A 25,038-nucleotide genomic window follows, 5' to 3' on the forward strand; every position below is an offset into this window, starting at 1 on the left:
GCTGGGCCTAGAACTGTAGCTTATTCCCTTAAGTCTTATTTATCAACAGGAATCTTCTTTTCATAGTCTCCCTTCCTCTGGTCCAGCATCTCCCAGAATTTAATGTCAAAGTAACACAAAGAAACTGTGTGTGGAGGATACTTATTTGGATACAGCAAATTCTGTGTAATTATCCTTAAAAATAAACAGCATATACTTCTTTGCAAAAAGATTTATTTATTTATTTGAGAAAGAGTGGGGGGTGGGGGAAGAGGGGCAGAGAGAGATGGAGAGAGAATCCCAAGCAGACTCCATGCTGAGTATGAAGCCTGATGTGGGGCTTGATTTCACAAGCCTGAGATCACAACTTGAGCCAAAACCAAGAGTCAGACGCTTAACCCACTGGGCCACCCAGGCTCCCCAAGGTCATATACTTTTTAAATTGAGGTAGACTTGACATACAATAAACTGCACATTTAAAAAGTGTACACATTTATGAAGTGAAGTGTTCTACACTCATGAAAACATCATCACAGTCAAGATATAGAATACATCCATTACTCCATAAAGTTTCTTTGTACTTCTTTGTAGTTCTCCCCATCTCTGTCCCTTTCTCCCTTACCTCCTCTTCCCCAGACAAGTATTGATCTTTTTATTACAGTACATTCATTTGCATTTTCTACAATTTTATATAAATGGGATTATACTGCATACACCCTCCCCTCTTTTTTTTTTTGATCTGCCTTTCTTCACTCTTATTTTGAGATTCATCCATCCTGTTTGTATATTTCAAGGGCTCATTCCTTTTTATTGCTGAGTTATATTTCATCAGATGGTATAATATTTGTTTATCTGTTCCAATTTTTGATGGGCATTTGGTTGTTCTCAGGTTTTGGATATTACAAATAAACCTGCAATGAACATTTATGTATAAGTCTGAGTAGGAACATATGCTTTTTTTTTTTTTTGGTTAGGTAAATATCTGGGGACAGAAAGACTGAGTCATACAGTAGGTATACATCTGATTTTTGAAGAACCTGATAAACTGTTTCCATTTGGCGGTACCATTTTGGATTTATACACTAGCAATGTATGAGGGTTCTAGTTCCTCTATGTCTTCACCAACAACTGATAGAGTCTATCTTTGTAACTTCAGGCATTCTAATAGATGTGTTGTGGTATCTTGTATGTCCTTAATGACTCCTGATGTTGAGCATGTTTTTATGTGCTCATTTGCCATCTGTTTATATTCTTTAGTGGCTGTTCAAATCTTTCGTTCATTGTTTTTAAGTTGTTTGTTTTCTAATTATTGAGTATTGATAGTTCTTTATATATTCCCATGCAAGACCTTTGTCAAATATATGCCTTGCAAATATCATGTGGCTCATCTTTAATCCTCTTAATGAATATGCATTCCTTCTACAGCCTCTCCCGTTGCTGGGTAATATGACTTGAGTTCTTGCTCATGGAACATGAGTAGAAATGAAGTGTGCTATTTTTGGAATAAGTCCTTAAAACAGTGTGTGTTGTTCTCCAGGCTCTTTTATGTCCTCAAGCCAATGATCCAGCTTTGATCATGCTGGTGAAGACAGTGCCCTGAGGATTTCAGAATGACCTTGTATAGCAGGTTTACTCACCTTTGAACTGTGGCATGGTAGAGAAATAAACTTCTGTCTTCTTTGAAGCCACTGAATTTTGGGGTCTTTTTGTTACCCCTCAGCAGCTTAACCTTACCCTAACTGATATACAAAGAAAGTTACTCCTTCTTCTTCCTTCCTTCCCACTTTGAGCACATTCCAACAGAAGTTCAGTTTGGCTGTCCTAAGGATGAATTCATTTTTCTAGACAAGAGAATAAAAATTTCTTGAGCAATCAGTTAAGGCACTGGGCTACGCATCTTACCTAAAAAGAGGAATAAGACTCAATTCTTGCTCTTGAGAAACAGATGGTCCAATGAAAATCTTTTAAGTTTATGCCCACCCAGTTTGAAGTTATAGAGTTGGTTGTTCAGCAGCTTAGGGACAAAATTTTGCTGAGCTTAGAAGAATCTACAGAAATGCAGAAATTTGGCTTCAAATAGGTATTTTTCTGTTGATATTCCACAAAAAAAAAATCACATTAAGATGAAACTGAACTTTGGCCCCTCTGCCTGCCAAATAAGTACAAGGTCTCCATGTCCAGGTACCTGCAGCCCCACCCTCAGTGTAAGTCTCCCCAGGTTCAGTGAAATAAGGCAATTGTCATTTATTTGAGTTTTTATGGGCCGTAGACTCCTGATGTAATTCAACTAACTTACTTCTTTCAGGAACCTAACTGAAGTTTACAGATGAGGAAACAGATTCAGGAAGGAAAACTAACCTATCTATGGCCACAGAGCCAATTAGGGATGGAAGCAAGTTATGTAACCAGTCCTGCTACCAAAGTCTAAGCCCCTTCCTGCAAGCTCCGCTGCTTTCCATGGGAGCAGCTTTGGACTTAGATTACTCAGATTATTGCTTCGGGCTTTTTTCTTTTCACAGAAGAAATAACCTCACAGACTCTGGTTCTGCTCCCACAGTCTCTTCAGCCCCAGGCTTGAGACCAGCCTCTATTACTCAGAAGAATTTGTGCAACTCCATACTTCTTTATCTTCAAGCATCAGCATGTTTGACTTTTGTTTTCAATCCAGAACCTGCCTTGTTTTTATAGAACCAAAATCCAGCTTCGTTCTGAAAATGAAATGACAAATAGTCCCTGGAAAACAACACAGATCCCAGGACCCCACTTTAGGACAATCCAAAGTCAAAGTGTCTGGTTGGATACTTTCATTACCAGCCTGTCACCTTGGTAAAGGTTTTTAGACATATCAAATCAGAGGAAAAGGAAAGAGACTCTTTCTTTTTCTTGTTGTTCCAGATCAGATAATGTTGCCGGATTAGTTCCTCCACTGTGAATTCACACCACATGTACCCACATGCCAGCCCTTTGCTGAAAGGCCATCAGCTATATTGCTTCCTGCATAATCATTCATATTTTGCCTCACGCCTTCCCTTCTCCACCTCTGTTTCCGGCTCCTCCCCCTGAAATAGCAAAATGCTTGCAAAGGAAATGTGTCAACAGGTGAAATTTATACGAGTTTCCTGGCCCACACAGAAATGTGAACCACAGGCATCCCCAAAGGAGAGATTTTCTTACCCAGACACTTACTCTCTTGAATATGCCCTGATTCATTCATATATGAGTTCTCTAGAGAAACCAGTTATCTTTTTTCGGGAATCACAGTATGGAGCTCCTGTTTGGAAAGAGTGGCTTTGATGAATGCCAGTTGGGATTATTTAGTTGCAGTTACAGAAAAACCCAACCCAAACTAGCTTAGTCAAAAAGGGAATTTACTGATTCAGAAGCCAAAAGAGCTAACCTCAGGAACAACTCTAGTCGATGCTCGAGCATATCAGTAGCACCTGCTTATTTTTTTATCTCTATCTCTTTGTTCTGGCTTTCTTTATGTTGACTTCAGCTTTAAGTTTTATGGGTACCAGAAAGGTCCCTGCTAACTCGATTCATTCTCTTATGTTTTAGGTCAGAGGTTATGAGTGAGAGTCTCTTTCCCAGAAGACTCAGGAAAAATATCATTGCATTTCATTTGGCTCTGACTAGGCTACATGAGATCCATGAACATCAGTGGACAGGGAAATGAGACATGCTGATGGCACAGGCCTGGGTCACAAGCCCCACCCCTGAGGCTGGGCTTGGAGTCAGTTTTAATGGGACTGTGTAAGAATCAGGTGCAGACCAGGAGGACTCAGGCAATGACCACTGCAGTGAGTTTTGCCTCATAAGAGACGATGTGTATGCATCACATCACGTTTTATCTTCACTGCACAAGCAGCTGCACACCTTGAAAATAGCAAGCATCTATTCGTGTAAAATAAGAATCCACATCCAAGCCAAGCTGACTTAGAAAGGGTTACTTTCTGATTTAACGTCCAGCAAAGAGTCTAGTTTGCCAAAATTTGGTGTAAGTGGGTCAGTATAGAAAAAGTACTCAAAAGTATCTCCGATTCTATAGCAGGACCGTATTACATTCTTTAAAGCATGAGGATCCTCCAGTGGTTTGGTATTGAAGCCTCTTGCAATAAACCTTTCTGACTGGTTTCCTTGAGTTTTTGTTTTTGTTTCCTATGATGACTACGATATTTTAGTTATAAGGACCTCTGTAGCCTGATCAGGCTGGCTCTGAAGGGAGTGGAAGAGTTTATGGCAGAAAGTTGAAACCTGGGAAGCCCTGGGAAGTATTTTGACTACATAATGACACACATACCAAAAGAAGTTCTTGATGTTGTTCTTTTTTCCAATCATTCAACTTCTTCATGCATCTTTCTAAATAAACATTTGGGATTAGGATTTTTATCATTCTTGTCAACTCTTGACCTTAAATGTTCAACCTTTAAACCACCAAACAACTATTACTGCTTATGTACTTCCTCTCTTCAAACACTTAATTGTCGATTGTGTGTCAGACACTTTCTGAGCACTTGGCGCACATTATTTCATTTATTCCTCATAACTACTCTAGGACAAGAGACTGTTATTATTCCCATTGTATGGAAGATGAAACTGACCTAGAAGAGGTTAAATATCTTGTCCCAGGTCACACGGTTCGAGCCAGAGGTCTTAACGTCATGCTACATAAATAAGACAAAGGATTTGCCCCTGCGCCCCATGGTATAGCACAGGAAGACAGACCTATAAATGAACGACTGCATTAAATGTTATATTCACCATGATAGTGATCTACACGGGGTAAGCGAGGCTGGGAGAGAGAGAGAGAGAGTAGCCATTTCCCTATGAGGGTGGGGATGATTTGAAATGGGTATTGGTACAAGTTCTCCAGAGGAGGCTAGCCTCAGGTATATGAGAAGGTGCTGGTGGGTTAGGGCTGAGAATAGCATCCCAGAGCTTAGAATGTATGCAAGTAAAGCACTGAGGCATCTAAAATAAATGCATGACGGGAGAATTGCAAACTCTTTGGCTTGGCTGGAACATAGGGTTCAAGAAGAATGTACGGAGGAGGAGCAGGACCCAGTCCATGAGGAGCCTGGTTGTAGTGAGAGGGATTTAATCAGAAAAACATGGGGAACCACTGAAAGGCTTTAAGAAAAAGGTCACACTTACTCATAACCAGTATGTCTTTCTATTTTTACAATCCCCAAGCTTGAATTATTTTTGGATTTTTTAAATTGTGTAAAATATACACAACATGAAATTTACCATTTTAACAATTTTAATTGTATATTCAGTGGCAGTAAGTACATCGCAATGTTGGACAACCATCTGCAATATCCATTTCCAGAAAATTTCCATCAGCCCAGACAGAAATTCTGTACCCATTAGACAATTCTTCCCAATTTCTACTATAACCTATGTCAGTCAGTGGGAGCTGCCTTGAAAAATAAGGAGGAATAAGTATATAGATCCTCAATATACATTGTTGCAAAGAACACTGTGATTTGTGTTCTTTTAAAAGGAAAAATGTCAATGACACTCTACATTTTAGGGATGCGAGAGTCTGTAAGTGGCATGTGAGTGTGTTGTTCCTGCCAAATCTGCAAGATAATGGGGCTCTTCCATTATGACTAAGATGCCCATCTGTAGTTTTCCTTTGAAAGGAATGCCACTGACATTGCTGATGAACATCCCATGGCATCAGCTTAGCCATCAAACACACATTAAGCACCTGCTGTGTGCATGGTCATGTGTCAGGTGCCATAAACAGGAAAAAGTAGGCAGTGATCTGCAACTTGAAAGGAATCATAATGTAGTTAGGGAGAAGAGCATGAACATGTCCATCTATGACCTAGATAGAATCAGTTCGCCCTCAGGACCTGACCTGTGTTGATTATATCTTCTCACTGCACTGTGTATAGCTCTTCACAGCACTAATCACATTATATATATATTTTTAAAGATTTTATTTATTTATTTATTTGACAGAATGACAGCGAGAGAGGGAACACAAGCAGGGCGAATGGGAGAGGGAGAAGCAGGCTCCCCACTGAGCAGGGAGCCCGACGTGTGGCTTGATCCCAGGATCCCGGGATCATGACCTGAACCGAAGGCAGATGCGTAACCAGCTGAGCCACCCAGGCACCCTCCACATTATACTTTTACATCAATTTGAATGCCTCCTTGTATTAACCATCAGACTGTTCACTCCATAATGGCAGACATCTTGTTTTTTGGCTCATTACTGTCCCTCCAGGGTCTAGCATAGTTCTTGGCACATAGAACGTGTTCAGCAAGTATATAGTGAATGAATAGTTGCTATAATTAATTTTTTAAAAGATTTTATTTATTTATTTAGAGAGCACAAGTGGGGGGGGAGGGGCAGAGGGAGAGGGAGAAGCAGACTCCCCGCTGAGCAGGGAATCTGACCCGGGGCTTGATCCCAGGACCCTGAGATCATGACCGGAGCCTAAGGCAGAAACTTAACCAACTTTGCCACCCGGGCACCCCTGGTTGCTATCATTATTTATGTGTGCATATATGTGTGTGTATTATAGAAACTATTCATTCTATATATGTACAAGACATATGTTTTGAAAACACAAACAAAAAATCCACAGCTATAATCCAAACCATTTTTTAGAGAGCTGCCGCTTTGGAATCAATAGCTTCTTTGAGGCCTTAATCCCATTTAGCTGTGGCTAAGACTTCCGTGGGCGCCCAAGTCTGTAAGTTAGGCGTATGAGTGTACCTGTCTCTCGGCTCTTTGTGGGAGCTGGCCCCGCCAGCAGTGGACACAGTTTCGTCAGGCTTCTAAAGCATTCAGACAGACTCACACTCTCACTCCTCAGCGCTAATCAGTTAGAAGACTATTTATAGACCTCAGCACTTCTCTTAACTCCTGCCCCCTCACTCTCAGCAGACAGCCTCACCTCGTGACTCATTGAGAAAACTGAGGTCATCCGGGTGCTTTCTGTCACTTCCTACTTTCTACGTACAATTTACCTCTACCCAGTCGGTCCTCCGCTGAGCCTGCCCTGCGGCAGGGAAAGGTAAGAGGGCCTCCCTGGAGAGCGGCCAAGCCCCTTCCAGAGTCTGCCTCCTCCTGCTCCCGGTGCTGCCCCTCTATTCCTCACCGCAGCCCCTCCGAGGAGTCTCTGTAAATCCCACCTTCGTTTCTCCTGATGCCCCCTCTGCCCGTGAATAGGCTCCATCTCATCACTTTCCTGACCATTACTGCAACAGCCTCCTAACCCGGCTTGCCTTTCCATTTTCCTTCTCGCACAGCGCAGTCAGAAGGATTCTTTTAAAATGAGGGTCATGGACAATTCGCACTGCACTGGCTCCAACTCCCCCGCTTTTCACTATTTCCAGAAATCATCTCAGGATGTAGATAATTAAGAGTGATATCTAATCCTCTCTCATTTTTCCATCCCCTCCTTCCTGCCTCCCTCTGAAAGTAAATCCTTTGCATAGGTGGATATTTATGTATAGTGATACATTTCTTGGGGTGCATCTTACAACACTTAAGGCACATGGGGTGTGAGACATCTTGACTCCATCATGGGGACTGGTCTTCCCTCTGCTCTTCACCACCTTGTCAGGCACCTCCTTTCTTCTCTCCCAGCTCGCTTCTCACTCCCTTCTGGCCCTGCTTTGCTCCCAGCACCCCTTGAAAATTAGGTTCTTGTATCTCCCATATTGCTACTGTCATTTTTTCCGTCCTTATCTTCTGCTTCCAATAGCGTGGATCCTGTTCGCCTTCAGACTTCCCACCATATTCCTCTTCTCCCTCCCGGCTCTCCAGTGGTTCCTTTCCCCCGCCCCCTGGGTGTCTCTTGTTCTGCCTGCCCTTGAATGCTTTGCCCTCTGGTTCTGGGCACTGCCCACCACTTCCTCTCCCAGCTCTCTAAGCTTTCGGTGGGTGGTTTTATCCCCTCACATACTTTTCGTGCATTCCTTATACGGTATGATTATACACACATTGTATTGTGTACAGGACTCTTAGCAGTTCAGTGTCATCCTCCAGGCCTTCTAGAGCTTTAGCAGGGCATTGTGGAGGCTTGCTTACTGGGCTGTAGGCGTTATTCCAAGGAGAATCAGATCGTGGTTTTCCACAAGTTATTCCCTCTGTTTTATTGTCCAGATGATGCCTGAGGACAACAAGCATTTTGATGACATTAGAAGATGAAGCAGCACATTTTCTCAAGTCTTCAAGCATTTCTGGTTCTTTTCCTATCTTTCACCACAATACTTGCTGACCTTAGGACGCGCTCTTTGAGTTGGGGCCTGAAGGAGCCCTTCTGAGCCCCCCCAAAAAGTGGGGGGCCTGTTGCTGGGGCCCTCCTGCTTTAATCTGTGCCTGGCAGCATCCCCACCCCCTCTTTCTCATGCAGCATCATCAGCTCTCCCTTCCACCTTCCTCTCCTCAGCCGCCCACGAACCCGATCCCGCTGCTGACCGGGGACCAGATGCTCATTACACAGCCGCTGCAAGCCCAGCTCTTTGCAGTGGAGGCGGCAGGAAAAAGAGAAAGGCTTCCACTCAAGGAACATCCATTATAGAGGCTAGCATGCTTGCACGGGGTTTTCTAGAGAAAAGCAGACAACAGCATGTTGTGCCATAAAGGTGAGTATTTTTCCAAAAAAGCATCTGCATTCATTTTCTCCTGCTGCTCTAAGAAACAATCACAAACACGGTGACTTAAACTCACACAAAGCAATCTTCTTACAGGTCTGGAAACCAGAAGTCTGGAAGCAGTTTTACTGGGCTAACATCAAGGCATCCACAGGGCTGGTTTCCTCTGGAGGCTCCATGGGAGAATCGGCTTCTTTGATTCCTTCCTCACCTTACCCTCAACCCATTTGCTTTCAGGATCACATCCCTTCCTCCCTCCTCTCCTCATTACTCAAATCTTCCTCCTCTCTCTCCTAATGACCCTTGTGATTACATTTTGGGTCCACCAGACAATACAGGATAATCTCCCCATTTCCAGATCCTTAATTTAATCACGTCTGCAAAGTCCTTTGGCACATAAGGTAATATGCACAGATGCTGGGGATTAGAACATGGATCCTTTGGGGGACAGTATTTAGCATACTATAGTTTTACACACTGAATTTCACCTGCCCCTTGACTGCTCACATATCTTTGTGCCACTTTCTTGAGTCTTATTCTGGCCAAAGAATGTTACTTAATAAGGCATTTCCATAGATATGGGTATGGGTATATATGAAGTTATTTATTATTTATGCATTTTCCTATGTATTTTATAATTTTCAAGGTATACTGACACATCTTTAAGAATTTAGAGGGTATGATTTCTGTGTTCTCAGTGCTTGTGTTTAACTTCACAGAAAAAAACATCATATTATATATATTATATATAACTTCTTTAAGCCTGTGGAAAGAAAGCCTGTACGAAGACCCGTAAATGTATCGTGGGAGATGTGTCAGTGGTGGACAGGCGTTGGGCTGGTTGCTCAGATGCCAGCAAATGGTACCACCTTCTTTCTAGTCTACTAAACTCCAGCGTCCAATGTGCCCCTCACCACCACCCCCATTCTGCTGACTGCACCACCCAATTCACCTCCAACTTCCCCAGTTTGTCTTTTGGCTTTGTCCACTGTCTTCAACACCCAGTTGGAGAAATTTCCATTGAGCTTTTATCCTTTGTCCACCTCTGTCCTTCATGACTTTCTTCTTCAGTAATCTTATCTACTCCTTCAACTTCAACTCTCATCCATGGGGATAAATTCCAGACCCATATTTAGAATGTAAAATACTAAAAGTAAAGTATTTCTTTAATAGTTTCTCAAGTGCCTTTACTGTTTCTCTTGGTTTAAGATGTTTTAAGGATATGTTTTAATTTGCAGAGGTTATATATTTTCATGATCCATCTGGGTTGAATATTTGGTTGGGTAATGCTCTTTTTATAAACATACATAAAAAACAAACCTTACTTAATATAATCAGGCTGTCTAATTCACTTTAAAAAAAGGGATAGACCCAGAAAGATGCATTCAAAATTGTGACAGATTAAATTTGTAAAAACTTGATTCAGAGTATTCAAGTTTAGAATGGAGATTTAAGCAGAGCTAATGGGTCCATTTGTTGCTTACCATATATAACACCAAAGGGGTTTTAAATATGGTGCTCATGCAATGAATAAAATCACACTCCCCAGCTTATATCACAACATAAAATAAAACGACACTATGCATTGTAAGTATATGTTTGCTAGTAAACAGACTATCTTCTAAATAGAACTGCTTGGCTATTGTCTTTAGGTCAAATACCTCAAATCTCTAGGAAAATCAAGCTTAGTGAAAAGGAATAATAAATCACTTGTGAAATGATAAGGCTTTCCTTCATTGAAGTCAATATAGTTTTTTGGTGTTGGGCTATCATTTGTTGATGATATTGATACATGTAGTTTTTAGCACTTCCTCTGAGTAGCATTCCTTTCATCTGATTTTTATGTGTATTATATTTATGATAAAGAATGGGAACAGTTATATATTGTTGGGCTTCATCTCTAAAGTAAGTTTCTAAATACAACTCTTGTAAATTTCAGTTCGCTTGCTAGTTACATGGTTGTCAATTTCATGCAGAGTCAGATATATGTCCTCTGCTTCTAAATCTGTCCTGGGAGGAAAAAACATTTTACAATCTCCTTAAATATTAGACAAATTTTACATTTGTCTAATATACTGCTATTTTTTTATATTGCTTGTGCTCATCATAATTTCTGTGCTTGTGGAAATTACCATATTCAGTGGTATGAACTGTTAGTAGTTTCAGGTATATAAACCACAGACTTTCTGATTTCCTTCCACTGGTTTTTTTCTAATAACTTCTAAAACCATGGCAATATTTTATTTTATTTTGGGGGGGGTGGGCAGAGAGATAGAGAGAGAATCTTAACCAGGCCTCATGCCCAGCAAGGAACTCGAGGTGGGTCTCGATCTCACAATCCTGAGATCAGGACCTGAGCCAAAATCGAGAGTCAGATGCTTAACTGACTGAGCCACCCAGGCGCCCCAACAATATTTTCAAAACATTTATCATAAGCCATGTTGAAGAAACTAACAAACAGAAGTGGGCAGTGATCCTTCATGGAATATATTTATTTTTTCACTCATTCCTTCCCCATTCACAGATCTGTTCATCACTCACTTATTGAGTGCTTGCTGCACACAGCTATATAGTCCCTAAGAAGATAAGCATTATTTGGCAGAGAGTTTGACTTTCATTAGCCAATAGTCTAATATGGGACTTGTTATTAAAAAACCTGTCATTAAAAATAAAATCTACAAATAAATTCTCTCTCTTCCATTAGACCATGAGACCTGAGACATAGAAGGCTCAGCTACATTTTTTTTCTGTAGAAAGAGTGAGATCTTTGGTCTGATTTTGACCTGTGTTTGAACCTGGACTCTTTGCTAGCAGCATGATCATTACCAAATTACTTAGCTTGTTTTGTCTCTACTTCTCCATCTTTAAAATAATGGTGTAGGGTAGGGGTGGGAATGGGTGGATAATAATAGTTACCTTGCAGGTTTGTTTGTAAAAATATGCCTAACACTTAGTAGATATTTAACAAATGTTAAATGAATAAATACTGTGGGAGTTCAGAGAAAGAAAAATTCACTCCCAGTTTGGCTCAACAGAGAAGGCTTCTAGAGGGCTATTTGTTCTTACAGAATGTGGGGGATGGGCACGCTTTGGAAATAGAAATAATTCCCTCCCTTTTAAAATGATGGGTATTAAGGAGGGCATGTGTTGTGATGAGCACTGAGTGTTATACGTAACTAATGAATCGTTGACCACTACATCAAAAACTAATGATGTACTCTATGCTGGCTCACTGAACATAATAAAAAAACCCTGCTTTTCTAAGGTGGTTCAGTTGGTTAACTGTCTGACTCTTGGTTTTGGCTCAGGTCAAGATCTCAGGGTCGTGAGATAGAGCCCCGCGTAGCGTTCCACACTCAGTGCAGAGTCTTCTCCTTGAGATTCTCTCTCTCCCTCTCCCTTTGCCCCTCGCACATGTGCGCTCTTTCTTTCTCTTTCTTAAATAAATAAATCATTAAAAAAATTAAAAAATAAAATGCATTTCTATTTCTTTTTCCTTTTGTTCAAATGGGAACACACGGTTTCTCTGATCATGCTGTAGTCTTTATTTACAGCTCTTCCAAAGGCAGCACATAATCAACGGCCAACTTTGTGGGGAAGGACTCTCAAGACGTCTTGAGGAGTGGAAGGCACACAGACAGCTTATGGAGAATGGGATGGATTGAAGGATGGGTGCCAGACGGTGGCAGGTGGCTGTTTTCATGTAGCAGGTAGCGGCAAATGAAGGAAGTGTGTGGGGATCTCTCTCCCTAGAGGCCATTCATTTCTCTACAGCTGAAAGGGTAATAAGTTGATCCCAAACAAGACCAAAAATTCAAAATAATTATGACCGATCAGTCAAGCACCCCTAAGTTTATCTGGATAAAAATTCATAAGCACCCTCCAGTGTTGACAAAGCTGTGACCTTTGCGGAGACTTGAAGGAGAGCATCAGAGTTGAGCTAAAAGGGCTGTTCTAGCCCATAAACACATGAAAAAGATCCAAATTAAAATGAAATACCTTTTATACCTCCTAACCTTAAACTGTGATTGCAACTACTCTAAGTATGAGGCAAACAAAGGTATTTCCCAAGTTATAAACACCTAATTTATGATTGCCATAACTTAGGAATGATTGGTTGGGTACCGGTCTCCCTCCGCTCACATCTCCCTTCTTAGAAAACACCCAGGTTATCTTGTGCCCACAGTGCCACCTGATTATCAGTGGAGTACAGCACACTCAATGGCTTGCACTGTGGGGCCTCCTGTCCCTCCCGCTTTTTACAGCTCAATCAATTCAAGTTCAGACCTGTTCTCACATATCTCATTTAACATCCTTCCTTGTTCCCCAACGTCTTCCAGTTCTTGCCCAATTAGATCAGAAAAAAAAAATTATTATTAGTTTTTCTACTAAGAATTTGCTGCTGGGGGGCCTGCGTGGCTCAGTCGGTTAAGCATCTTGACTCCTGGTTTTGGCTCAGGTCATGATCTCAGGGTTGTGAGATGGAGCCCCGAGTAGGGCTCCACCCTCCGTGGGGAGTCTGCTTGAGATTCTCTCCCTCTCCCTCTGCCCCTCCCCCTGCTCACACTTGCCCTCTCTCTCTCTAATAAATAAATACAATCTTTTTATTTTTTAATTAAAAACATCTTTTTAAAAAAGATTGTATTTATTTATTAGAGAGAGAGCACAAGCAGGGGGAATGGGAGAGGGAGAAGCAGGCTCCCCGCTGAGCAGGGAGCCTGATGTGGGGCTTGATCCAAGGACCCTGAAATCATGACCTGAGCCAAAGACAGATGCTTAACCAACTGGACCACCCAGGCTCCCCTAAATAAAATCTTTTTGAAAAAAGAGTTTGATGCTATGGAATTAAACAAGGAATGCAGAGTCTGGCCCTTACTGAGTTTAAATCTAAAGTAGAAAATCATTTCTCTCTAGGCCTATCTCTCCATGAAATGAAATGAAACAAGGTGGGGGTATTATGATCGGACTCAAAGTTATCATAATGAAAAGTAATTTTTACAAATTTCTTTCTTTTTTCAATTACTTATTTTCTCTCTCTCCTTCTCTCTTTTTTTTTAAAGGTTTTATTTATTTCTTTGACAGAGAGAGACACAACAAGAGAGGAAACACAAGCAGGGGGAGTGGGAGAGGGAGAAGAAGGCTTTTTGCCAAGCAGGGAGCCCCATGCGGGACTTGATCCCAGGACTCTGGGACCATGACCTGAGCCGAAGGCAGACACTTAACCGACTGAACCGCCCAGGCGCCCCTTTCTCTCTCTCTTTTTTAAACCATTTTATGGCATCTGGTCTGTTAATACACTTTTGCCTTATTTATATGACTCTGTTCTATTTTTCAGTTATATACTAGTATGGAAAATGTGCACATGCTGGGTGGGGAGCTCTTTGTCTCTCATTGGCCTTTTCCTTTTCCCGGTGAAATCAGATATCCACAAGAAAGGGCTAAGATCACAGCACATGGTGGCAAATGCACAGAGTAGCCTGTAATCTCTCTCGCCTTCTGTGCTTCCATTTCCTGCCTAGCGAACGTATCAGCAAGTGTTTTTCTGCAGCGCGGGTAGGATCAGAAGTCAGGCAAAGACGATTCGGGTTCCATTTCTATTATGAAATAATTGTCTTATCTGCATGATAATACACACATATAGTCCTGCGAAATTATCTACATCCTAAGCATTCATTCATGCCCCAGAGAGGATGATGAATGTACCAGATGCTTACATGTTGTGGTGAGATCAGAGATGGGTGGAGCGGGGCAGCTTGCCAACTGTCTGGGTGGCTATGTCAGGAGGATGAGTCATTCCAGCAGCTCCTCTGTACCACCCCTGATACTGGTTTTAATATGTCCCACTGGAAGAAGGCCAGAAGCCTTATACCAAAATTTAGGCCCATTTTTCATCTTTTGGCAATAGTGTGTTTCCTCTATTACCCTTATCCCCCAGAAAGCCACCGCCAGGCCATTAGGAGCCCATTGCAGACGGACCGTGTTTCCTCAAAGGTGTGGTGTGATGCTTTGTTCTGAGGCTTCCATTCCTGGTTTATACTTTATAGTTGCTCCTTGAGATATTTACCAAAACGTGTTATTTAAGCTTGGGCCAGCTCTTAGCCTAGAAACCAGATCATCTCATTTTGTCAGAATCAATAGCCCTCCATGATTCTTGGGCTCCTTCGCGTCCACAAGGCTTCTAACATTAAATACTCCAAAAGCCTTCGCCCGCAGACCAGGGTTCGACATTGGTCTTGAAGGGGAGGCTAATGAGAGGAAATGCTCTGCTCTGGGCCAAGCACCGTGAACGCGCTGACCCCCTCCCTCCCCCACCCAACCCACCCCAGCTGCCGGCGGAGCACAGAACTGGCCTGAGCGGACCGAAGACCACCGAGGCCGTGTGCCAGCCATGGCCTTGGGGCCTGCGAGGCCGAGCCGCTGCGTTGCCATGACGTGCGCAGGAAGGGGGCGTGCGCTCCTTGGGTTGCTTTTGTGCTCTTGCGCTAGACTGAGCTGTCTTGACTTGGGATCAGACCGCCCCTGCTGTCCTATTGTCTTAACCAGTCGGGTTGGGGGGTGGAGGAAGCTGAGGGGAGCGCTGATCTGAAGATTTCTATAGAACCCCTGTCCAGGCTTCCAAGAGATGGTATCCCAGACTGCATCCGTGGCCAGCCTCTTGGCGGCTGAGGCTGCCTGTCTATCCGGCGAGCTAGCAAGACGCTGATGCAAGACGCTGCATGATGCAGGCTGTGGGAAGGGAGGTCCCTTTATTTTGCATTTGGCAATGTGATTACGTGTAAGTGTCTGTGTCACCAAGACACACGCAGCAGAACTGCCCGCTTGTGCGATGTGATGAGGCCCAAGGGATTACTTTTATGCCTTAGATTGGGACTGATTGGGACTAAGACACCTGGCGGTTTAGAATGTTTATTTATCTGCCAGTTTGTGCAATTAGTCCAGAGCCAGGGGCCAGGCTGGTGAGACAGAAATGTCTTGGTCAGGGAGTGTGGAAATTTCTGGCTTCACTTTTAATCTATTTTTATGGCCATCTAGATTTGTGTTACCGTTTGGTTTTCTATGACCCTGGAATACACACAAGCCATAGGATTCAGAGGGAACCTCAGAAGATTTAATGTAATTCATTTTGAAACCTGTTGAATGTTTACTCTAACAAATCTAACAAGTTCAAGGGACACTTTTTCAATTCCCGAATTTTCCTTCTCTCTTTTTTGGTGTTAGCTGACAAAATCCACCATAATAGAGACCTTGGGCATTGTTATGTATGTTGGACCACTCCTTCTATCTCCAGTTTGCCAACAAATCCTATTGGACTAATGTTTCCCAAATGATGTTCCAAAGAATTGGGTATCATTGGGTCAAAGGACTTACATAAATGCATTTTTCTCATTAAATTCCATTTTTCAAAACCATTACCCTATTATATGATAAATATTCAATGTTAAAATGGATAGTTGCAAAATCAAATTAGCTCAGTTAGGGGATATTTACTTTGAGGATTTTCTGAAAACAACATTTGTGAAGGTTGAGAAAAAAAAAATAGGTAGGAATAATTTACCTAAGATCAAAAACATGCGAAAGACCAAAGCATTATTTCTCTGAAAGAAGTTATTTAGAAAAGCTCAAAACATCTGGTTTGTATTATAAAATATAAGAGTAGAATGAGTAGTGGATTTTGAGACATCAGCTTCTATACTTCTGGAATTTTATAATTGCTCTGTCCCAATTTCTTTAAAACAAAAACCAAACCTCTGTTTTTACTATCTATGTTTTATTCAGTTGTTGGGGATGGGTGGTGGAGTGAGTGTGGGGGGACATGATATTAAAGGAGGCCCACATGATTTTTGTCCCTTTACTTTTCATATCTCAATTCCCCGGCCATTCAATTTACTTTCTGAGGCGCTGACAGCTGGTAATACGCTAAACTGCAATCCACTTTTCAAAAGTTATTGATATTTCCTAACTGAGGTTTAATGGTGTGACTTGGCTTAGGTGAAAATGTGCCAAGGTCTTGGGTCTCCTGTGCCTCATCCAGGTTTGTTATGGTTCCAGGAGCATACTGCCAGGAGCTAGAAACCACGTTGCCTTGTCCTCCCAAGGCAAATGAATCTCAAGTACATATTACTTTCAAACTACTCTGCACAGACCAACTGAGAGAACAAACAGTGATTCTTTCTTTTGGGCTGTTTATTGGTTCAATTTATAAAAGCTGGTGAGTCTAAAATATTTAAAATATCCAATTCTGCAAAATTATTATCCCCCTACATTATAGAAAATAGTCCAAATTTGTTTTAGTAGAAAGCCATTAAGGGAAAAAAAAAAAAGGTTGATAGATCTAGGATGAGATAGTGGTGAGGGTTGCACAACATTGTGAATGTACTAAATGTCACTACGGGTGAATTTATGTTGTGTGTATTTTAACACACACACACACAAAGTCAATAGAAAAAGGTTATCTTAGGGCACCTGGGTGGCTTGGTCGGTTAAGCGTCTGCCTTTGGCTCAGGTCATGATCCCGGGGTCCTGGGATAGAGCCCTGCCTTGGGCTCTCTGCTCAGTGGGGAGCCTGCTGCTCCCCCTGCTCATGCTCTCTCTCTTTCAAATAAATAAATACAATCTTAAAAGAAAAAAAAAGAATAAGTTTATCTTACTCTAGTGGCTTAGGATGTTGATGTTGAAGATCATTGCAGCTGTGTGGTTTCCAGTGAGGTAGATGGAGAATCAAGGGAAGCAGGGGGGTAATATTCCAAACACAGTTGTTTTTGCTGGAAGCTAAGTTATGTCTACGGCAAATAGCAGATAATTTGAATATTCTTCTTAGTATAGCAGTTTCCTAACAATAAGGATTTAACAGTTGTGGTGGTCAATATTTGTAACCAAACCAAACCAAACCAAACCAGACCAGACCAGACCAGACCAAACCAAACCAAACCAAACCAGCTTAGAGTCCATAACAGAATAATTTGTCATTTTGGGGAGATAAAAACAAACAGCACATATTGCCAAGCTAGTTGGCCACCTACTATCTCCCTGGGTTGCGTACTCCCCGCACATGTATAGTAGCATTTATGGCATGATTAAAAGCTTTGCTTCTTTGGGTAAAATGGTCATCAAGTAAGAGAAAAAGTTAAGTAAAGGCAGAAAATGTATTTAACATGTGGAGAGTTGGGTAAACACATAGCTATCGGGAGAAACATAATGAAGGATGAATTAAGGGCGTATATGAACATTTCTGATTTGTAGTATTTGGGATTCATCCAGGTCCCCAGTCTTTCTCTCCCTTGTGAGTGTTGAAGATATACTATAATCTATTTTATTCAATACATCAAAACTGTAATAAATGTGCTGAGACTCATGGATTTCCATCTTAAAATAACATGCTTTTAAGTAAATTGAAGATATATTTGTTAAGTAACTACTGTTTGCAAAACACTGTGCTAGATGTTGCAAAAGAATATGGAGATTAGTATAACACAGACTGTTGTTCTCAAAGAACTAGAAATACCATAGACAGAAAAGACAGGTGCCCAAAGGACAATAATACTTGCATAGAAAAGAGTGTTCAGTGCTGAAATTGAAAGTGCCCTGGAGGCTCACAAAAGAGAGAGAAAGAGAGTGAGCAAGAGTTAGCTTTTGGTGATGAGAAGGAGGAAAGAATTTATAAAGGAGAAGTGTTTGAAGAGCGGGTAAGAATTTGGCAACCTGAGAAAGCATTTTAGGTGGCAGAACTGAAATGATAAGCAAAGGCACAAAATAGGAAATGCCCAGGTGTTGAGAAAATGTCTACTATTTTAGCTTGGCTGGGAGTCAGTTGCTTGTAGGAGATCAATGAGAATTGAGATTAAAAATGCAGATCCATCCTAAATGTCAGGACTAGGCATGTTGTATTTAATCCAGGAAGCACTGGGAAGACACTAACAATTTCTGAGGAGGCAGTGAAATGATCCAAGTTGTGCTTCACTGTTAGTGAAAACTAAACTGGGATGATTTGGGAAGAGACCTGCAGAGAAGAAGCTGGTAGAATGCCCTGTGAGGAAGAGCAAGCAGAAGGAATGAGAAACTGGGCCAGGCTGGTGGCAGCAGGAAAAAAAAAGAGAGAAGAGGCAGAATCTACATCTGATTTGGCAGCTAACCAGGTGCAAGTAGATTAAGGAGAGTTAGGAGAAGACAGCAACTTAAGTGTGTCCAGGCTTTCCCTAAATGCGTGGCCTTCGCCCGAAGCCAGCAGCATGCTGAACTGGAGGGTACAGTTGGCTGTTGGGGTGATTCTGTTGGGGAAAGTTGATTCAGGACTTAATCTCTGTGTGCTACCCAATAGCCTGGAGTTAGTGGAAAGAGCCTAAGTGAGGCAGATAAAGTGCATCTTGGTCTGCAGAGAGGGGAGAGTTTTTGGGGTGAACAGAAGGGAGGACTCCTGGTTTCCAGTCTGGCATGTAAAAAAGCTTAGAAGTCATTACTGCCATCCTCACAGTAAGAAAAAAGCTAAACAAATGAAAAATCAACAAGTCTTATTAGATCCATCAGAGAACTGAGGTCACAGGGCAAACCCTGCCTCCAAGTTGGAGTGACAGATAGGTAGATACAGAGAATCAGAGTTTACTAGACAGAAGACCATGAGCAGAAACCTCCATGAAAACCAGTACTAGGTTCCTTTTCTCCAGTATATCACATCCAAGTTTCAACAAAAAATTATAGGCATGTTGAAAGACAAAAAGCGTAGTTTGACTCTTCAAAACAAGCATCAGAACTGGACTCAGATATGGTAGATACGTTGGAATTATCAGACTGGGAATTTAAACAACTATGATTAATAGGCCAAGGGTGCTAATTAAAAAAGGGGACAAAATGCAAGAACAAATGGAAAATCAGAGAGATGGAAACTCTAAGAACCAAAAGGAAGGCTAACAATAATAATAGTAAAAAAAATTTAACTGAAATGAAGAATGCCTTTCATGGGCTCATCAATAGACTGGATACAGCTGAAGAAAGAATCAGGGAGCTTGGAGGAATGTCAATAGAAACTTCCAAAACAATGCTAAGACAAAAGAGAATGAAAAAGTCAAAAGAGAATATTCAAGAACTATGGGACAATTATGAAAGGTGTTATATATGCATAATAGAAATACCAGAAGAAGAAAGAGGGAGGAGCAGAAGAAATTTTTAAAACAATAATGACTGAGAATTTCCTAAAATTAATGATAGACACCAAACCATGGAGTCCAGAAAGCTCAGGGAACCCCAAGCAGGATAAATACCAAAACACAACACCTAGGCATATCACATTCAAACTGCAGAAAATAAAAGACAAAGAGAAAATCTTCGAAGAAGACTGAGGTTATGGGGCGCTATAAGTCTACCTTAATTATAGAGGAGCAAAGATAAGAATTATAGCAGACTTCTCTTCAGAAACAATGCAAGTGAGAGTAGAGTGAAATATTTAAAATGTTGAAAGAAAAAACCCATTAACCTTGAATTCTGTATCCAATGAGATATCCTTCAAAAGTGAAGGAGTAATAAAGACTTCCTCAGATAATCTCAGATAATCAAAAATTGAGAGAATTTGTCACCAGTGTACCTGTCTCGTAAGAAATGTTCAAAGAGGAGCACCTGGGTGGTTCAGTCAGTTAAGCATCTGCCTTCGGCTCAGGTCATGTTCCTAGGGTCCTGGGATCAAGCCCCATGTCAGGCTCCCCACTCAGCGGGGAGCCTGCTTCTCCCTCTCCTCCCCACTCGTGCTTTCTCTCGCTATCTCTGTCTCTCTCTCTCAAATAAATAAATTAAAAGAGAAAAAAAGAAGTGTTCAAAGAAATTCTTCAAGGAAAAGGAAAATGACATAGGTCAGAAACTCAAATCTACATAAAAAAAGGAAGAATGCTAGAGAAGGAATAAATGAAGGTAAAATAAATAGCAGAGAGGAAAGTGATGCTGGATTCAATAACTATACATGGCACATTCTCCCTGCTCTCCAAGGTAAACTGGTGGTCTTTAACAGGTGGGTTCCTTCTTCTCCTTTTTTTTGAGGGTGGGTAAGTGTGAGGAGGCCAGAGAGCAGAGAAGCATCTTCCTGGTGTCTTGCCAGGGACCAAGCAACCACTGGGCCACATGAAAGGGTATGATAGCATCTTCCAACATTCAAGGAGTCACAACAGTTGAACCTGAGGCCCAGTGCACAAAGGAGAATAGTAGTACACTTGAGAGGGTTTGGGGGCTGGAATAAGGGAGAACAAATAAATAGACCTGGCTCCTAATGAAACCGAACTGCTAGAGAAGACAGACACCAACCTGAATGAAAATCAGAGCCTAGAGGAGATTCAAGAACAGTACCAAAAGATTTTTGAAATGAAAAACCCATGGTATTATTTAACATTAAACAATTGGTAGGTAAACTGAAGGAGAAAATGGTCATTGTTGAGAAGCGAAGAGTGGAAGAAATGTCTTAAAACACAGTACAAAACAGTTACTAAGAGATGGAAACAGTAAGGACAAAGATAAAAGACCTGGAGTATACAGATTTATAAGACATGACATGTGGACTAAAGGAATTCCAGAAGAAGAAAAAAATAGAGACAGAGGGGAGACAATAATTGAATACATGAAAAAAGAAACACACAAATCTGCAGTTTAAGAGAATTGCCTAAGTTCCAGGCGAGATTGATGGAGGGGGAGAGCGAGGATAAAGGTGTATATTTGGTATATTCTGGTAAAAATTTTAACCTCTATGGATAAAGAGAAAAATCTTACAAGTTTCCAACTAGGAAGAACAAATTACTATGAGAGGGAATACAATCAGACTAGACTCAAACTTTTTTACCTGTCCTCCTTTGTGTTAGAAAAGTGAGGTAGTAATATGCTTAGGCTACTGAGAAGGTAATACTGAGATGAGGATTCCATACCTAACCAAGATGACATTTATCTGACAGAATAAAGGAAAGATATTGGTGGATTTGCAAGGATTTAAGACTGCGTCACCCAAGAGGATGACTAATTCATCCTGGTCTGTCTAAGACTTTGTCTACCTCGGCACTGAAGCTCTGCCTTCAGGGAAACCCCCTGGGGTTAGGCAAACTGGGACAACTGGTCACCCCATAATATACTCCATATGAAGAAAACCAACATCAAGTGAAAAAAAATAGTGACTTTGGGGTAGCATAGTGGTTCTCAACCAGGAATGTTTTTGTCCCCTTTCCCTCCCTGGACTTTGGAGATTTTTCTGGAGATATTTTTGGTTGTTGCAACTGGGGAAGATCTCACAACTGAGTTCTGCTACCAGCACATAGAGGTAGAGGCCAGAGATGTTACTAAACATCCTACAGTGCAGAGGACAGATGCCCCTCCCTGCCAAAAGAAGAATTGTCTCCCTCAAAATGTCAGTAGTGCCAGGGTTGAGAAACTTGAATTAGGGGAAGATCGTGAAATATGGAGAGATTGGTGAGCTACAAACCTTGCTATATTTACGTGTGTCAAATTTAAATGCAAGTGGAGACTCCAAGATTGTCTTGGAATGTGTAATGTAAGAGCTAATGAAAGTTTCTTGAAATAAAAGAGATGAGTTGCAAGGAAATCCTAATAATGATCTAAAGGTACAAAAAAGTCTCTATGAAAACTAGTCATTGGGGAAGGGACAGGAGGCTGGTGAGATAGAAGAGGCATTAAAATATTTGAACAGGTCCCCATTTATAAGATCTTAGAGAAGAAAATCATAGGTATCCTGTTTTCATGTAATAGTGAAAAAATAGGGGTGTTCGTTAGTGTCAGGAAAGGGAATTAATGGAAGGGAAAAATATATCAGGACTCCCATATTAACCAAGGGTCAAAAGGGATCGGGCAGCAACCGGATCAGAACTGTGAAAACAAGAGAAATGATGCAGATGGTTTGGGGGAGAGTAATCTCTTGCCAGCCAGAGTTTTGTCAACTATGATTCTAATGTCACTGTTTTCTTTCTGTACAATTTAAAAAATCCATAACCTTTAAATAAATATTGGTGGTTTAGATCAAGAGCCTTAATTAGGCAGAACAAAAACAATTATTGCTTCCCCCTCAAAAATTATGTAAGCAGGTTTATGGGGTTGTGATGATTGGTTACTATTTGTCTCCTTCCCTAGACCCTAGTCTTCATGCGGGGAGGAATGGGTCTCTTCTCTCTTATCATCGTGTCCCTAGTACTCTATGAATGTTTATGAAACAAACAAATAACGCCCTCTCAGTCTATATTACAGGACTAGATACAAGAAGTATTTGTGAAAAGTCCAGGAGGTTGTATATCTTATTGAGCTTTATGAAAATGGAACAAAGGAGAACGTAAGAATAAAATGCATGACATTTCAATCTAGTGAAGGCTGACTTGAAAACTTGAAAAAGATTCAATTTGCATAACATAAAACTTGTGAAAGAAACTTCCTCCCTAGACCAGGGTTGCCAGATTTAGCACATAAAAATACAGGACACCCAGGGAAATCTGAATTTCAGATAAACAATGAATAATCACTTGCACAAGTATGTCTCAAATATTGCAAGGGACATGCTTATACTAAAAGAATATTCATTGTTTATCTGAAGAAATTCAAATTTCCCTGGGCATCCTGTATTTTACCTGGTGACTCTACCCTAGACCATAATCAAAAGCAATATTTCTTGACCAGCTGAAGATTATTCAGAAGAAGGGTTACATGTTTTCAAGTTAGTATTTTAGAAATATTATTCAAATATAATGGCTATTAATTGTTTTAGCAGCAAACATCTTCCAGAAATTTTTGTTCCTGTGCCCTTTTAATTATATTTTTCCTCCCCACCCCATTCCATACATTTTAAAAAAAGATTTATTTGAGAGAGAGAGAGAGAGAGCACGGGGAGAGGCAGAGGGAGAGGGAGAAGCAGACTCCCCGCTGAGCAGGGAGCCCGATGTGAGGCTTGATCCCAGGACCCTGAGATCATGACCCAAGCCGAAGCCAGACACCTAATGCGCTGAGCCACCCAGGTGCCCCCATTCCATACTTTCTAAGAGAACTTGATCCTGCGTTCCAAAGTTTTTTCTGGAATATAGCCTCCAAGGCTGTAAAGAAGTTTTTTTTCTTTTTACATATTTTTTACATATACATTTACTATTATTTTTACATAATAGTAAAAACAAATTATACTTGTGTGGTGCTTTTACTTCTGCATTCATCTAACGTTCACTGTAGTGAAGCAGGTAATATTATCTCCATTTCGTAAATGAGGTCAAAGCTATGCTGTGCTCATGATCGTTGCCGTGCTAGTAAGATGCTATTGAGTAAAAAGCAGTACTAGGTAGGGGCCAACAAGGATGACCAGCCACGAGCCCAAGGCGCTAACTCCAAGGAGGCCAGGTCTGAGAGTGCAAAGCAAATGAAGACGGGTGGCTTTTAGAATCTAACACAAGGCTGCTCTCTTCCATGTGAAAAGTGAAATATTTGATAACGCCTGTCAAAAGATGTGAAGTTAGAATATTTGCCTAAGGCACTGATATATAAAGATATCAAATACCAGAGTGAATTGAGAAACAGATACCAGATGTAACTTTTAAAACTAAATAACCAAGAAATAGTTACATAACTTGGGTACCTGGGTGGCTTAGTCGGTTAAGCATCTGCCTTTGGCTCAGGTCATGATCCCAGGGTCCCGGGATCGAGTCCCACATCGGGCTCCTTGCTCGGCAAGGAGCCTGCTTCTCCTTCTGCCTGCCGCTCCCCCTGCTTGTGCTCTCTCTCTCTCTGACAAATAAATAAATAAAGTCTTAAAAAAATAGTTACATAACTCTTGGGTTTCTTAACCAAATCATGCATATAAAAAAGATTAGACATTTGGAGGAAGTTTTGAATTTGCTTCCTCAGGTGAAAGCTATTCTGTGATTTTTTTGTCCCACCCCTCACCTAGAAGAAGGGGCTAAGGATGGGTAGAAAGTGTCAACCCTGACCTCTACCTTCCAGCTCCAGAAATTGAGAGGGAAACAGAGCTGGGTCAAAGAAATGCTCTGGGGCAGGACATAGGGGAGTGGGGTGGACCTGGGGCCAAGGAGACATGAATGTTTCTTGCATAAGAGATAAGTGCTACCTATCTGGCGAGAAAGTCAACCTGGAGCCACGTTGGATCCTGGGAGAGCGAGAGCATGCCAACAGAGGCTCTGTGTACAGTGAACCACCAGGAAACCAGGGCCAAGTGGGGAGCATTGGCAGGGAGAAGAAAGTGCATGGCTGACCACATGAGTGTCACAGTTGGGTTCTGGCAGGAACCCCCAAGAGGGTACATGAAGGAATACGTTCTCGAATTTGCCATGTCCAGAGAGCTCAAAGCCAGTTTATGATCTAAATGGTTAAGTTAGAACGTTCTGTTCCTCTTTCCCCCACTCCCTCCTCATGCTCCAACTCAGAGGAGAATTTGGTAGGAACTCTGGGGGAGGCGGGGGCAGTGGAGGTGATCACAGA

At 41.4% G+C, this 25,038-nt stretch overlaps 1 long non-coding RNA gene across 10 annotated transcripts in view; it reads left to right on the plus strand.

Moving 5' to 3' along the window:
- Nucleotides 1-8,901, plus strand: part of LOC116642919 — a 105,457-nt gene extending 96,556 nt beyond the window's left edge. For all 10 annotated transcript variants that reach the window (XR_004301435.1, XR_004301437.1, XR_004301441.1 and 7 more), the window contains 2 exons: nt 8,397-8,592; nt 8,698-8,901. This is a non-coding gene — a long non-coding RNA (uncharacterized LOC116642919). The remainder of the gene's footprint in view (nt 1-8,396; nt 8,593-8,697) is intronic.
- Nucleotides 8,902-25,038: the final 16,137 nt, after the last annotated feature.

The sequence above is a fragment of the Phoca vitulina genome, unplaced genomic scaffold (genome assembly GCF_004348235.1).
Source record: "Phoca vitulina isolate PV1807 unplaced genomic scaffold, GSC_HSeal_1.0 scaffold25, whole genome shotgun sequence".
NCBI lineage: Eukaryota > Metazoa > Chordata > Mammalia > Carnivora > Phocidae > Phoca > Phoca vitulina.